This window comes from Dipodomys merriami, unplaced genomic scaffold (assembly GCF_024711535.1).
Source record: "Dipodomys merriami isolate MVZ:Mamm:240054 unplaced genomic scaffold, mDipMer1.0.p SCAF_1, whole genome shotgun sequence".
NCBI lineage: Eukaryota > Metazoa > Chordata > Mammalia > Rodentia > Heteromyidae > Dipodomys > Dipodomys merriami.
Genome location: NW_027202270.1, coordinates 123353107 through 123366163, shown reverse-complemented (window position 1 = coordinate 123366163; position 13057 = coordinate 123353107). Strand labels below are relative to the sequence as shown.

The 13057-nt window shown below is 37.4% G+C and overlaps 1 protein-coding gene across 32 annotated transcripts in view; it reads left to right on the top strand.

Moving 5' to 3' along the window:
* Nrxn3 (neurexin 3) overlaps nucleotides 1-13057 on the top strand; it is a 1574539-nt gene that overhangs the window by 1396896 nt on the left and 164586 nt on the right. The window lies entirely within an intron of this gene.

Below are 13057 nucleotides of genomic sequence, written 5' to 3'. Positions count from 1 at the left end.
AAGGGCAAGAGGAGAAAAGGTTGTCTTTTTATAAAGTGATCATTCAAATAATCCCCTCGTTTTGCCTTTCATCTCTCCCTTCCCCTAAGAAAAGAGTCCTGGCCCCTGATGATAGAAGTGCCAGAAAGAGAAGGAAAAATACTAGGCAAGGGATGCTCATTTGCCTTGTCATCTGATGGATGGGTGGATGCAAAAACATAGCTCCGAATACTGCATTTCTCACTAATATGGATACAATGTATAACTCTCCACCCTATCCTTCAAATTCCCTACACTTACTGTTTTCTTCCCACTTTCCTAACAATAAGATGGGCCGAGTAAGTCTAAAGAACCATTTACCTAATAATTACCATGCTCAAAAGAAATATTCAGGGTAAATTTGTCTTTTTGTGGCTCAAGATTTTTGAATGGCTTAAAGGCTGTGAGTGTATTTTATTGCCTTAAGTCACCATTAATTTTTCTTTAAGAGCAACAGTATTGCTGCTCTTGAGTTCTTCTGTAATATCCGGTCTCTGTATCTGTTTTAAGAATTGTGGTAACATGGCCCCATGGTATGGAATCAAAAATCCCTACCTATCTATTCATCTGTTGTTTCAATTTCCCAAACCAGCCAGCCCTGGGGGTCTGTTTGTATTTCTTAGATTAAAGCACTAGAATGACCTCACGACATTATCTTTGAGCACTTGGAAGAAGCCAGAAGTGTTAGCAGTTACTATAAATTCTTATTATCATCCAAAATACACTAGACACTAATAGACTCACTTCTTGCTTACCCCCTCCCCCGCTAGGGGATATTGGTGGTGGTGGTAAGGTAAGAGGGATCCAAATAGTCTGAGATCTTAAAAGCTGTTCATTTTCTCATAGGGAAAAATCAATCTTTCTCCATGCATATTATCATTGGCCCTAAAATTGCTGCTGTAGGGTTTGTTGTGTTTCTATTAGGAATTTCAAAGATTTCTAAATTGATGTTAACCACTTGCCCCCAGCCAATAGAGAAAGGATGAATTTGCTGCCAGCACAGAGAGGGAGAGGGAAGATTTGAATGGCCTGATTTTTTTTAAAGCTGCAGATATGTAAGAAAACCAGTGACCTTTGCTTACACCTGTCTCTTGGTATCTTTAGTTCCAAATTACAGGTTGCTTCCTGTATGTTTTCAAAACAGAATGAACCTTTCTTTAATGGCATTGCTTTCTCCTGAAAACTATGATTATCACCTGTCACTGTTATTTAGTAATAATAGTTGTTATTATTATAGGACAGTGTATGTAGCATAGCAGTTATCAATAAGGGTCTTGGAGTCAACTGATGAGTTAAGAACTTTGTTTCATCAGTTAAGTCTTCAGAGTAAGACCTTGAAATGCCCTGACCACTGAAATACTGGATTCTTTTTCCTATAGGTAATTTAAATTGCAACCATGCTATACTGTAAAGGGAGGGGAAGACTTTCTAACATTCTGTCTTTTTCTCCATTGACAATTATTATTTTAATATTTTGGGGCTATATCAGATGCTTTTGCCTTGATTTATACTTCTTCCTATTTTGCTAGTTCTCTGATGTTCATTCTTCCTCTTTGGTACTCCAGTTGTAGATTTTCTCTAGGTTATTGAATCCACCTTCCTTACTACCAGGAGGGTACTTTCCAGAGTTAGCAGAGTCATAAAGAGGAACTGTCTGGCTATTATTCATCTATTGTCAATATTTAAACAGTGAAGAAGTATAGAGTAGCTCCTAAAAATAGTCACTTTACTTATCTCATCCTGAGGACACACTCTCCAAAAATTGTTCTTGCCCACTGGGTGTGAATGGTTGAACTGAGCAGCAGGATGAAGGAATGAACTCTCAAATCTTCTCATGGGCATTTATAGGATTTTCTGTGGCTCCACGGAAACATCCCACTGTGAAATATTTAGAACCCAGCTGGGCACAGAGCATGTAGCATTGGTTCTTTGTGAATCAGTAAAGATCCAAAATGGGAATAGTTCTATAGCAATTGGCATCTTATAGCACTTATTTCTAGGAGATAGAACTCAAAAGAAATGTCTTTGTTTGAACCTGAAAATAGAAAGGCTAAGGAACCAGAGAAAGAAATGAAAGAAAGATCAGCCTAGAGCGATCACCCAGGCACTGACAAATGTGCCTTATAAAGTATCTGGCTGCTGTCTCTACACAATGGGATGGTGAGGAGAGAAGGTGAGGTGAAAGATGAGTTGAACATGATGAATTAATTTTAGCCATGGCTCTAGGCCCCCTGGAAAGCTGAGCTGACTGGGATTGTTCAAGATCTCTCTGCTGTGAGCTGGTGGCCATTTTGTCACCATGGCTATTAAAACCCTAAGCATGCTACAGTAAAAAAGGCTTTTGAGGTCAAAGTCAGCCTCTTGGGAAATGAAGACTGATAAGCAGATTCAGTGTGCTGGCCGTCCATCTTCCCAGCCCAGAGGGTCTGAGGAAGGCGCTCATTGATTTTTCAATGATATTTCAACCTACTCAGTTGCAAGTGTTCTTGACAAAATTCTTCTTCATTAGTGTATCAGTCAGCAGTTCATCACTAGAATGAAATTCCTGAGGCATTTAATGATTAGAGAAAGAAAAAAAAGGTTGTTTTGGCACATGATTCTGCTAAAGAAGGATTTGACTCAAACTGATCATTGTGGATCCTGTTGATACCTGAGTCATTAACTTCTAGAGACAAGAAGTTTGTTTTGGCTAATAGTTATGGAGCTTCTTCCTGTACCTTATAGGCTTCGGGCAATGTTGCACCACATCAAAACTCCTGCCCAGTTTCTTTTTTTTTGAATCATGATTTCATTGATAATACACTATTTTTTCTAAACCCTCAAGTGGAAATTCCTTCCTTCACTAGTTTAGTTTGTAGGATTTGTCCACCTTGGCACTTTTGAAATTTCCAGCTAAAGAATTTGTTCCTTGTATGGGGGTAAGATGGGGCACTAGCCTATGCATTGTAGGATGTTTAACAGCATCTGTAATTTCTACCCACTGAATGCCAAAGGAATATTTCTACCAATGTCAAATATCCTTGGGCTGGGAAATAGTTAACGGTAGCTGAGAACTACTGAATCACAGGAAATGTTCCAGCAAACTTCAAAACTTGACTTCTCATAGTTTAGTTTGTGTGGAGATAGATTTTAAAAAAAAATAGCTGGGCACCAATGGCTCATGCCTATGATCCTAGATACACAAGAGGCTGAGATCTGAAGATCACAGTTCAAAGCCAGCCCCGGCAGGAAAGTCCGTGAGACTCTTATCTACAATAATCCACCAGGAAGTGGTGCTGTGGCTCAAGTGGGAGAGCACTTGCCTTGAGCTGAAGAGCTGAGGGACAGCACTAGGCCCCATGACTGACCTATATATATATATCATCCTAAATACATGTCTTATCCTACATTATGTTGAAGAGTTCAAAACAAGTCTATTTACTTGACAAGATCCTGATATATCTTATGCTTTAGGTTTTCATTTATTTCTAGCCAGGAGGGTTTCTGTCCTTCCTTTCCATCTTTACCTGCAAACATTTTTGGCCTTGCCAGATTGGAGGCTCCATCTACCTGCTCATTCATCCGTAGCCTTAGTGTTGCTTCCAGTTCAGTGGGAAGAAAAAACGTAGATAGTGAAATCCTTCAGAGGGAACCAGAAATAGAAATACAATCAAAGGAAAAAAATCCACATATTTGAACATGGTTTCAAGACTAGAAATGCAACATCAATTACAGAAAGGATCACTTAATGAAAGTTCGAACATTTCTTAGTCCATTTAAAACTGGTCTCATGAATACATTTCTCAAACACTCAGTCACAAAATCTATCAGTGAAGCAATCAAATCAATGCATGAGTATCCACACTACAAAATGGCCATTCATTTTAATTTGTCAGAAATGAATTAGAGTTTACAAAGTAGGTGAGTTTCTCTTTTCAAGGGGATCTGATTGCTTCAGTTGATCTTTGGTGAAAAAAATACATGTCACTACTCCTCAATTATATATAAGTACACACATACATGTATACATTCATACTATATAATCACACATACATACAACACACACATATATACACATATAAAATGCCAATACCCTGGCTGCAAATAGGATCCCCTGTGTACATTAATAAACTCCTAGTTCCTCAGTACTCAGGCTATGGTGTCACATCATCTCATTGTAAGTATATGGGGTATGATCCATGGATCAGCAACATCAACATCCCATGGGAACCATTAAATTGAAGACTCTAGGCTTTCCTCATAAGTACCGAGTCAGAATCTGCTTGACAAGATTCCTAGGTACTGCATGCACTAATACAATTTGAAAAATAAAAAACCTAACCTAGGTATTAGTGTTTAGAGAAAGCTCCCAAGATGATTCTGTGTACACCTAGGTTTGAGAAGCACTAATATTTAGAAATTTAAAAGTACTTCTTGCTCTTTTTTCAGATTGACTCTTGGGTGCTATTCGCTATCTTGCCACTAACCCCATGAATCTTTTAAACCTTTGTTATGGGCAGGTGGTATGACTGAGGTGCTGAGGTTTTTGTTTTATAGTGCAATGATTATGTGTGAAGTGCTGAGTTTTACATACATTTTCTCATTTCGTCTTCATCCAATGATATGGTCATTCATTGAACTCTACAGACCACATTCATTGAACTCTACCATCCCATATTTCCTTTTGCTTGTTTTCTATGATATTAATCTTCATCTACATGGCTGATGGGGTAGTGAACATTTGCCTTCCTGTACCTTCTGAACGCATCCAAAGAGTTTTGTTATTATTCCGTCACAAGGAGAGTAACTCCATTGTATTGATGAAGTGCTTGAAGAGACAATAGAGGGCGTTAAGAGCTCTGAAATCAGACCGGTATTACCCAAAAGCCCCTGGGCTTTATCACGTCACTACATATTGTTGAGTTTCTATTGTTGGAAAGTTTCTCTATGTTTTATTCTTTATGACCATATATATACATTTTTTCTCATCAAAATGATGGAATTAACATGAAAACACACTGACGTTTAATAGAAGAGACTTGTAAGAAGACCTATTTCCAGAGATATTTTTCCTCAATAGAGATGGCAATCTACCCTTTGCATGGCTTGACAACATGCCTACACGGTAAATCCATCAGCAGGTTTGATTCTAGGAAATCTTCTAAGAAAACTTACCTGTGAAGACTTACCTGTGAACCTGAGATGGGTTCAACTGTCTACCTCAGATCTTGGGAGGTTCTTTGATTACAATGGAGTTCTAATGAATGTCAGTTGAATTGAGAGCCCTGTAAGCATTCAGCAAAGGAGGCTGTGCAAGAAATAAAGCAAGCTGCTGTTTTACTTTCTTACCCTTCACGCAGAATTCCACAATTACAGAAAGTGAGGCCATGTAGATTAAATGCATATTTTGTTTTAGAGTTGTAGAAAATGAGCTGGGCATGGTGGCCCATGCCTGTAATTCTAGCTACTCAAGAGGCTGAGATCTTGAGGATCATGGCTTGAAGCCAGCCTGGGCAAAATGTCCATGAGACACTTATCTCAAATAAACTACTCCGAAAAAGCTGGAAATAACACTGTAGCTCATGTGGCAGAGTGCTATCCTTGAGCAGAAAGAGACTTAGGGGCAGCACCTAGGCCTTAAATTCAAGCCCCAGAACCTGCCCCCCTCCTCCAGCCAAAAAAAGTGGCACATGATGCCAACCACCAGCTCTCACCCAAACTCTCTTATTTGTCACTCATGGGGCTTGAACTCAGGACTTGGGCACTGTCCCTGAGCTTTTCTGCTCAAAGCTAGTGCTTTGCCACTTTGAGCTGCAGCTCCACTTCTGGTTTTCTGGTGATTAATTGATTTGAGATAAGAGTGTCACAGACTTTCCTAATGGGGATGGCTTCTAATTGCAATCCTCAGTGGCTGGAATTACAGGTATGAGCCACCAGCGCCCAGCTCCAAACACTTCTTGGTGATGATGTTTATTCCCTACTTCCGACTTCACTGAAAACATTCAACTTACTCTTAAGAAAACATTTTTTGTCAATGTTGGCTGTCCTCACATATTATAGTTTAGAAACGGCCCAAGGAATTTTAGGAATATGCTGATAGACAACCAAAACCTAACTGATTGAACCTTGGATTTTAATCATATCTCTATTCTTCCTTAGGTATTTCTTGATACCCTAGGAAAGCTGAATATACCAGAATTTCTGATCTTAACTCATTTTGGCAATTTAGACTTTTTCCTCTGTGGTTAAACTCTAGAAATCTCTCAAGCTAAATCTCCAGTTTCTTCTAAGGCTGGAAGTTCTCACTTCCCTCAACCCCAGAGTAATTAATACCTTTGAGGAAACTGACAACTTCCCTGACATGATCTCATTGGAACTTCTAATACCATATCCCAGAAGATAGAAAGAGCATGATCAGCTAGAAGTCATTTTTATTGTTTAATGATCTTGCTTTGGGAATGGGAAGTGGTGACAGAGTGCTGAATACCTTTTGTCTTTAATTTTTGTTTTATCAGGCAAAACTCCTTTTCTCCTCTGTGACTTCCCAAGCTCAAGATAAATAGCCTTATATCTTACAAGTTAAATGCAGTTACTACTATCAAACCCAGAGCCTTTCTCTTCCTCCCTGTAAATGTCCCTTAGAAACTGATAAGTGTTTCAAGGCAAACTGTGAGTTTCTGGCTAATGCTAAGATTAACTACAATCACTCACCCAGAAGACAAAAGAAAAGACTACCTAGAAAAAAATGTGTAAAATATTTGTATGTGAAGAAAATCATTATATAGTAGAAGAAGACCATTTGTGATAGAAGGTTAGCTCATGAGGACTTGCCCTTAAGACATTAAAGAAATACATTACTCGGGGTGATTTATAAAGGAATTAAATAACACATACACAAAGGAGCTTGTTATAATAGTGAAGATTTACATCCGATAATATAACAGTGTAACTATAGGCATTATTTATCCACAATTCATTTTTGAACAGGCCAATACTTTTAGTCAGCAGAGTTGTTGAGCAAAAGAGTAATTCTACTGTCAATCCTTGGAGGATGTTTCAGGATACTTTTGTCTGGATCCTGGCTTATATTCTCCTCATTTTCTTCCCTCCATTGGTTGTGGAGCTTGAACTCAGGGCCTGGGTGTTGTCCCTGAGGTTTTCTGCTCAAGGTTAGGGTTCTCACTGGGTATCACAGCTCCACTTCTGTTTTTGTTGTTGTTGTTGTTTTGTTTTGTTTTTCTTTTTTTTTGTTTTGGTGGTTAATTGGAGGTAAGAGTCTCAGGGACTTTGTGTGTGTGTGTGTGTGTGTGTGTGTGTGTGTGTGTGTGTGTGTGTGTGTGTGTGTGTGTGTGTGTGTGTGTGTGTGTGTTTATTGTAAAAGTACTGTGCAGAGGGGTTACAGTTACATGAGTAAGGTAATGAGTACATTTCCTATCCAGCATTGTTACCTCCTTCTTTGCTTTTCCCCTGCCATCCGTTCCCTCCCTGCCACCTCCCCAACTCCACCCCCTCTCCTCCCCACTGAAGTTGTAAAGTTTGTTTTCAACACTTGCCTTGGTTGGCTACAAATTGTGACCCACACATCTCAGCCTCTTGACTAGTTAGGATTACAGATGTGAGTCACCAGCACCAGACATATTCTCCTCATTTTAAATAAACTTATCTTGAGATTGGAAGGGACCAATGTCTTTTACAACTTAGAAAGCACTTATATCTTTTTGTAGCTATAAATAAAATATTATAAATATTATAGTATTGATAACAGGACCTTTATCAAATGAATAGTAGAAAAATTTGTTGGATACTTTTGGCCTCTGACAAGAAATATATAGGGAAAGATCTTTCCCTTCCCTTCCTTTCCTTTCCCCTCCGTTCCCTGCTTCCTTCCATCCAAGGTAATAGGGTTTGAACTCAATGCCTTGAGCCTGTTGGGCAAACATTCTACCACTTGAGCCATATTCCCAGCTCTTTTTGCTTTAGATATTTTTCCAGTGGCCAGCCTAGACTCTGATTTTTTTCGTTACACTCTTGTATGGTTGGGATACCATGTCTATGCCAATCTATCAAGATTTTTATTGGTTGAGCTGGGATCTCATAAACTTTGTTCCTCAAATCTTGATCTTCCACCAGAAAAATCTTTTTACCAGGAAAAAATCATTTTTTATTATTATCTTTAAATAGTTGTACAAAGGAGGTTGCCACTTAACAAAGCAGTTTATGAATAAAATATATCTTGATTGATGTCACCCTTTTCAAACAGATAATACAATATAGTCACACTTTCTTTGGTTTTAAAATTGTAGTCTGAAACGAGATGACATAAACATTTTTATAGCACATGGTTCTTCATGAAATATCTGTATTAATACATATTCTGAATTAAAACAATCAACAAGTATTGTGTAATTAAAGCTATGTTAGTAAAATACAGTTGTTCTTTTCCTGATTGTCATATGCAAGCCCCAGTTTCAGTGGTAAGGTTAGTTTTTAATTACGAAAACCTGGAATATCATATATGCTTTCCTGGCAGTATGTTTCTGTTACCCAGAGTAAGCTGAACTCCATGTATCCCAACAATATCAGAGTTTTATTTATAGGAAAAGTTTTCAAATATTATTTTCTCCATTTAAATTTTGCTCAATATTTCAGGTTCCCATGGTTATTTAAACTGTAAAAAAACTCAAAAAACAAAATCCACAATACTGAACTTCTTTGAGAAAAGTGGTAAATAAATACCCAATAATAATATACATTCACATACAGTATGTCATTTGTAATTTCATAAAGCAGAGAGGATAATGAATGATGCTCTATACTGTAAATCACTTGATCGATTGCAATCATACTGCAGTTCATCTCATAGAGATAAAGACCTTCCACTACTCTAAAATCTCTGTCAATACCCTAGCAGGTTGAAGTAGGGAGAGGAGGTCAGAAGAGGAAGGAGGGAATGAGTCAAGGACAAAGAGACACTTTTAATCTTCAGTTCATGGAGTTAACATGAATTTGATTGGATTCCCAGTGATATTTACAGTTTGCTATATGAGGTATATTTCTGTTTTGCTCAGTTTTTTCATAACTTTCCAGCAATCCCTGGTGCTCTGTGTCAGCCTAGATAATGGAGTTTGCCAAATGCCAATAGTAGATACACAGTACTGCATACAAATATATAGGGAATGAAGATGCGCATAGTTAGAAAAATGGCAACTTAACAGAAGTTAATGCTAAACATTCTGTCAATTAATAGAAATGAGTTAATAACGAGTTATAAATGTTTTATTGAGATTTCAAACAGAACACAGCAAGTTTTTTTTTCCCTATTGAATCTAACATATATGATTTAAAAGATGTTGCTTTTCTCCTGTTTTTATTAGTTGGTTGGGTTTGAGGAGACCTTTCTTATTCATTATGCATACATTCATTCATCATTTACCTGTAGTTATTCACCTGTAGTTATTTACCTGTAGTTATTCACCTGTAGTTATTCAACACCTAATTCACCTGCGAATATGTGTTCTGTGAGATAAGGTTTAAGGTAAGAAGAAAACACAGATACCAATTTTAAGTGTAATGGAAGAGAAGTACATAACAAGATAATTTTCAGACTTAAGCAGACTGAGCAGATCATAAGTGATAGCAACTGGGCTGAATTCTTTATGTTAGCCTTCACAATGGCCCTGAGAGGTATATATTGTTTTATCATCATTATACAAATGGGAAGATGGAGCCTTATAAGCTCAGTTAATTCTTCCAGGGCTATGAGCTAGTAGATGAAGACTTGACAGTCAAGTTTGTGTATCTTAGAAGGCAAAGCTAAATACAGATACACTATCCTGCCTTGTACTCACAATTCCACATAATGAAACACAAGATGCAGTTGGGATGAGATCGAGGGTCCATGGCAGTCAGATGTAAGTGCCTGATTATACCTGGGTACCAGATGAGGTGGGCATAGGATGGAATTTAGACTTTGACTTTGGGTTAAGTGAAAACTACACACCCAAAAGAGTAAACTATGACATAGATAACCCATGTCTTTTTTATATTAAAGCACTAACAGAAAGGTTTGTTTGTTGTTTTTCTTTTGAAAAAACTTGTTTCAGCTTGCACAAATGTATAAACTTTCTGGATTTGACCACAAACCTACTGGCATCATTAGCACATTGAACCCAATATACACATTCTTCATTCATGGCTTCATTTATTGTACTTCTTCCCTGGGGTTCCAAGAAAGAAGTGTTAATCTCCTTTTGCAAAGAAAGAGGCTGGTATTTAGGAAGAATGAGCCCATTTGTTGCCCTTCAACACTATAATAAGTGTCAACTAGGAGAATTCCTCATGGATTTGATTATTTCCCAAGTCTTGCTTTGTATCCACTTTTCTGAGACAATGAGAGTTGTAGTGCTGTGCACATTCACATAGACCCAATAAGAGGTTAATTCTGGATAACAAAATGTGATGGATACTGAAGTAAGACCACAGTTATTTACATGTGTACTTAAAAACAACTAAAGCCAAGCCGGGCGTCAGTGGCTCACGCCTGTAATCCTAGTTACTCAGGAGGCTGAGATCTGAGTATAGCTGTCCCAAACCAGCTTGGGCAGGAAAGTCCATGAAACTCTTATCTCCAATAAACCACTCAGAAAACCTGAAGTGGCACTGTGGCTCAAGTGGTAGAGCGCTCACCTTGAGCTGAGGGACAGCATTCAAGCACAGAGTTCAAGCTCCATGACCGACAAAACAAAAAACAAAACAACAACGAAAAAAAACAACTAAACCCAGACAAGAAAATCAAACATATACCACTTTTGGAATAACCAAGCTTGCATTGGTCCTATATAGAACTCATAGACGGATGCAAATTCATATGCCATTGATGACTGTTTCCTAAATCCCAGTGTATACAGAACACTGCAATCCCATTATGAAACATCCACTAAAATGTGTCTCTGCCCACTGCATAATTGCCAGCCTCCACATTTAATTAAACGAGGTTTGTTTTCACATTAATCACATTGTAGAAATGTGGTTTCTCTGAGTTCTATGGTGAAATATTTGCATTAGAAGTGCCTACAAGCATCTGAAATTTATCAACTCTGGAGAAGAGTAGAGAATATCAGAACCTTGAATAAAGGATTTATGAAATATCATATCAACTAGCAGTAGGTACCACTGATTCAGCTTTAATTGAATCCTCATAACATCGTGAAAGGGATTCTCTCTTTTTTCTCATTTTAGGGGTAAGGCAAAGATGTTGAGTCACCTATTCCATGGCTGCACAGCTAGTTCACCTATTCCAGGGCTGCACAGCCAGTAGGTGGATAACAAGCGAAGTCTGGATTTGAACATAGGCAAGGAGAACTGGATAGTTTTTTTTGTGTGTGTGAAAATAGTGTACAGAGGGGTTACAATTACATGGGCAAGATAATGAGTACATTTCTTATCAAGCATTGTAGCCTCCTCCTTTGTTTCCCCTTCCAACCCTTCCCATCCTCCCCGGCTCCCCCACCCAATCCTCCCTGCCCGCCCCCCCCCCACCAAAGTTGTAAAGTTTGTTTTTGACAAAACAACTTGTACATCTCATTGTTGCAATGGGTCCACCTGTATCCTTATTTAAACGATTTGTTTTTCCCTTTCCCCTCCACAAATTATACTGACATCAAATACAGTGAAAGAAGGGGTTATACTGTGGGGGAGGGACATACATAGCAACAAAGAAATAATCTTATAAATGTGTTAGAAACAATTGCATAAAAGAAAAAAAACATTTGAATACATATCTTAGGCTTCATTTCCATTTTGGATAAGGGCTCTACAAATATTTTCCTCTCAAGGGTCAAATAGTAAATTTCATAGGCTCTGAAAGCCCAATAATATACATTTATGTATAAATATTGCATTTATACATTACATTTATATATAAATTATACATACAATACATATTATATATCACTTTATGACTATATATTATATATAAATATTAATATATAAGTCTATATACTACATACTATATGTACACTATATGCATACTACAAATTATATATATTTATATACAATACATATTGTATGTATATTTATATGATATATATTATTTACTCATTGCATTTACACACACACACACACACACACACACTTATTTACGCCTTTGCTGCAATTACTTCACCCTGTTATATAGCAAAACCAACTATAGACAAAACTTAAATGAGTGGAATAGGAGGATTCTACTAAAAGCTTGCTTTACTAAAACAAGTTTTAAAGGACAAAAATTTACCTCTTACTCGCAAGCAAAAGATCTCTGACTGACATTGTGGATATTTTGAAATCTATATTCTGTCTTTACTTACTCATCAGCTCTATTTGTAGATTACTTTATCTTTGTTCAGAATAATGGTAGTATAAAGCAGATGAATTAAATCTCCTCAGACCAAGTAGTAGACCATAGTAGTCTATGTAGAGCAGTAGACATAGTAGTAAGATAAATTCAGGATATAGAAAGAGAAGGAGGTCAGATTGGATGTCAGTGAGTGGTTCATAGCTGAAATTCTAGCTATTCATGGGCCTGAGATCTGTAGATTGCAGTTTAAAGCCAGATTGGGCAAGAAAGTCTGTGAAACTCTTATCTTCAATTAACCACAAAAATCTCCAAAACAAACATAAAACAAACCCCAAACAAACAGATGGATCAAGTAGTAGAGTGCTAGCTTTGAATGAAAAAGCTAAGGCACAGTGCACAGGACCTACATTCCAGCCTCAGTTTGGGCACAAAATAAATAACCATACAAATAATTAAAGATTTATTAGAATAAAAAATATATTGGTAGGGTAAGTTGGCTTGTGACTCAATCAAATTGGTTAGTTTTTCCATAATCTTTGAGTCAAATATAATGAGTGCTCAATAAATGTTAAATTGCACAATTGTGCAGGGATTATTGAGTACTTTTGAATTCATTGCCCGGCTCCAGGTAATAGACAAGATAAATCACATCCTTTAGAAACATTGACCATAAGTAATTTCATTTTTATAACAGTGGGAAAATTGTTTTGATATTACTAACTTTTG